The sequence below is a fragment of the Apium graveolens genome, chromosome 8 (genome assembly GCF_009905375.1).
Source record: "Apium graveolens cultivar Ventura chromosome 8, ASM990537v1, whole genome shotgun sequence".
NCBI lineage: Eukaryota > Viridiplantae > Streptophyta > Magnoliopsida > Apiales > Apiaceae > Apium > Apium graveolens.
The window spans coordinates 248,385,670-248,389,545 of record NC_133654.1 but is presented as its reverse complement, the minus strand read 5'-3'; the positions used below and the strand labels follow the sequence as shown (position 1 = coordinate 248,389,545).

Sequence of the window (3,876 nt, the reverse complement as noted above, 5' to 3'; positions counted from 1 at the left end):
TCTTCGAATTTTAATTGAGAGAATAAATTTTAATAATTAGTTTAATGAATTTTGATTAAACTATTAATTTATTCAAATAAGAGCGAGTATTAACTTAAAAATTTTACAAATTAATTAATTTTATAGTTTTATTGTAATAAATATAATGTGTAAATGTAAAAAAATATTATATTTGATAAATTAAAAAATAAATAAATGGTACAAATTAAATGGATTGGGCTGATAAAAATTATTTTTATCATAAGTGGGTCGGTGAAAATTGGTTTTGAGTTTGGGCCTAATTCTAACAGGCCTGATTCTGAGGAGGAAAAACGAAATTTTCAGACAAACAGAAGCGGTGAACGAAATTTCATACAAAAACACATTTGGGGAAAGTTTACAACACATTTGGGTAAAAATAGAAGGGTTTGACTACGGTGCGGCGACGAGCTCGATTGAAGTCGGATTTGAGCATTATTGGAGGGATAAAGCTTTTGGAACAATATTTGGAGGGATTAAAGCATTATTGGGTTTATTAAAGCATTATTGGGTTTGTAATTGAAGAGCATTTCAGTTAGGGTTAAAGCTTTAAAGGTATTATTTCTCTTCCATCTTCTAATTGAAATATGTGTGTAAAGGTTTAAATGTGTATTGAACTGTGTATGTGGGGTTCAAAATGTATTTGGGTTATATTTTGTTTTGGGTTTTATTTGGGTTATATTTTGTTTGATTTTGGGTTTCTGTTTGTGTTTGATTTACTTGCTTGTGTTTGATTTTGGGTTATATTTGCTTGTGTTTCGGTTTGTAACTCACACTCTATCTCTCTGTCACTCATCACACTCTGTCTCTTTTTCACACACACAGTGATGATTATATGCTCTGTTTATTATCTCAAATATTTGTTTATTTTCTTGTATGTGCTCTGTTTGCATGCTTGTATTTGATGTATTATTTTGATGAATTTTCTCTGCCTCTCTCTTTTGGTCTTTCTCTCTCCCTCTCTCTAACCATCACTTCATGTCTCTGCAGTCTCACTTTGTCTCTAAAGTGCTTATCGATTTAGGAATATGAGTTTAAGTTTGTCGAAATAGAAATTATATTATTGGTAGAATTACTCCCTCCATCTCATATTATATGTCACATTTCCTTTTATAGAAGTAAAATTTACCGACTTTTGACTAACGATTAAACATTACTCGTATATTATTTCAAAAAACAAAAAATTATAGATTAAAGTAGATTAAATCTAATTTCCAGTGATGTAATTTTTTTATTTTGTTCAATTATAAATTATTAATAAATTTCAGTCAAACTTAAATCAGTTTGACCGGCACAAATCCAAAGAATACACATAAAATGAGATGGAGATTGTATAAGGTTGCGCTATCTATTAATATTTCTTTACTTGTAGTTTTATACATTTAATTTTAAGAGTACAAATGTAAGGATATTATAGTAGAATTAATAGGTATATAAATGAAGATGATGAATTTCTTTAGGATATACATATTATTGTTTTAGCTTATTGAAACTAAGAGTTAATAGTATTAATTGAGAGGAGATTAAGGCAGGTGTGCAATCTAAAATAATTATTAACATAGTTGTGCTTGATAAAGTGTAGTGATGGACGACACTCAGTAAGCCAGACAAAATTCCGCTTGAGGATTTCAAGTCGCTGTTAAAATACTGGGGAGATCTTGACGTTCAGGTTTACGTTAAAATTTTGAACACCCTTTTCTTTTCTGAAATTTTATTATTTCATCATTTCCTGGAGATAAACTTGTAGTCATTTTAATTTTATTTCATTTTGCAGGCAAGAGCTGAGAAAAATCTAAAAGTCGTCGTGAGTTCACGGACACACACACTGCTGGTCCAAAATTAGTTTCTCAAGTTCGACACGACCTGGAACGTTCATTAAAAGATGTATGTGCATATTTAAATGAATGTGCATCTTTATTTACTACTACATTCCTTTTGATAGATGTTTTATAAATTTGTACACAGAGCATGCCATTATTTTTTTAAGTAGATTTTATATTTTTAGTGGTACATGAGGCAATTTGCTCATTTTATATTTAATTTTGTTAAAAGAAACAATTGCCTCCAAGTGAGAAGCCATGTGATGGACACATTTTTATTAAGACTCGCAAGCGCAAGCCTGTGCGCCAATACAAGACTAATCCAGATGTGATGAATTTCAGAATTGTAAGTAATATTTTCTTTAATCATTCCCCAGTGTCCAATTTTTATCTTTCGATCTGTTTGTTAATTAATCATGGAAACTGATGTCGACTATTTTGTAGGAAACAATTGAGAAAAGACTCAATTCATCCGAAGGACTTGATGGTATTGAGGAACTAATTTCAGGAGGAAAAAAGTCCCATGCTCCAGGTTGGCTAATTGGCAGACATGACACAAAGACGGTCAAAAAAATGACTTCAGCTCCAGCGCCAACAGATCAGTACATTCAAGAGTTGACAAAAAAGATAAAGCAGAACGTTGTTGAAGAAATGGAAGCAAAGATCGAAAAGGCCAATCAGAAGAACCAGGAAAACTTGACTTTGCTACTGAAAAAACTAGCAGATGCAAATCCGGGGTTAAAGATCGATCTTGATCAGATTTGCGGGACAATTTCAGGTGAGACAGGAGGTGATGGTACTCCTCTCATTGGCGGCCCTAGAACTTAGCCTATGTCTTTATCACTTTTGAACTACCTAGGTTGAAGCATTATGATGTGGTTGGTTACAAAAGACCCTGTTATTATCTAGTACTTGTTCACTTTTGGTTATTTGCCGAACTTGTAGGCTTCAAGTCATTTGCAAGACATGTATGCACCAAGTAATTTCTGTAGTTGATGGATTTTAATGGTGGTTTTTGTTTTGTAACTGGTTGAATGCAAACAGCGTGGTTGGTGTAATTTGATGGGAAATGCAGTATTCAAAAGGTGTATTTTCAATTTTTTACATTTAAGGTGTTGCAATAGGGGTATAACTATATTGCAGAAGGTGTTTTCAAAAGCTTATTTTATATCATCAAGTGTGTTGCAGTATCTATGTTGCAATAGGTAAAGGGCACCCCACAGTGGGCCCCACATGTGGGCCTACCTGTGGCGCCCACATGTGGGCCTACCTGTGGGGCCCACTTTTTTTATTTAAATTAGAACATCTATAGCAACATAGCTTATGTGTTGCAATAGGAAGCTATCACAACATCTATACTGGTCTTTTGTAACAGCTGTGGCTATGTTACCTAAGATAGGTGTTGATGTGCTATAGACCCCTATAGCTACTAGCTAGGACCCAACATAGCTTTGGTATTGCTATAGCCTTTTTTGTCCTTTAGCAACATCATATGGGGTCTATAGAGACATAGTTTTGATGTTGCAGGAAGCCATCTATGGCGTAGTGCGTGGTGTGTTGTCTACTTCGTTGCAATATTATACTATCATCACAAACGACTGTTCATGTAATTATATGATCGATAAGTTAATTCAATCCCAACCTCCCTAAATCCACTAACACATCCGTTGAAAATCCACTCCCAAAATAATAAAAATTCATTAGATCAAATTTAACTAATCGCATAAACAACGATCTTTGACCTAATTCTCGATTTCTCGCAACAATTTAACCACCAAAATTCAAATTAACCATGTTAGGAATATGTGTATTAGTTTGATGATAAGTTAAACAAAACACTTAAGTAGAAATTTAGTGTTTGTAGCCTCAACGGATAAGACCATTCTGGGTATCCGTTGATGGAGTAGCTTTACTTAGAAATAAGTTTAGTATTGTAGCATATTTCAGTTTCTGTATTTAAGTTATAATTCTTAGATGTTGTGGGAAATTATAAGTCATGTTGACTACTAGTGGATATGAAAATAGGAGGGCTAATTGT

The 3,876-nt window shown here is 33.1% G+C and overlaps 1 long non-coding RNA gene across 2 annotated transcripts; it reads left to right on the top strand.

Annotated features, from left to right (window-relative positions):
- The first annotated feature begins 341 nt into the window (after positions 1–341).
- On the top strand, positions 342–2,944 carry LOC141679046 (uncharacterized). 2 transcript variants are annotated; one of them, XR_012558010.1, is made up of 5 exons: positions 342–573; positions 1,596–1,687; positions 1,793–1,902; positions 2,071–2,184; positions 2,283–2,944. It is a non-coding gene; the product is annotated as an uncharacterized LOC141679046 (long non-coding RNA). The 2 variants fall into 2 exon arrangements; XR_012558009.1 differs by having other exon boundaries at positions 343–573; positions 1,601–1,687.
- Positions 2,945–3,876: the final 932 nt, after the last annotated feature.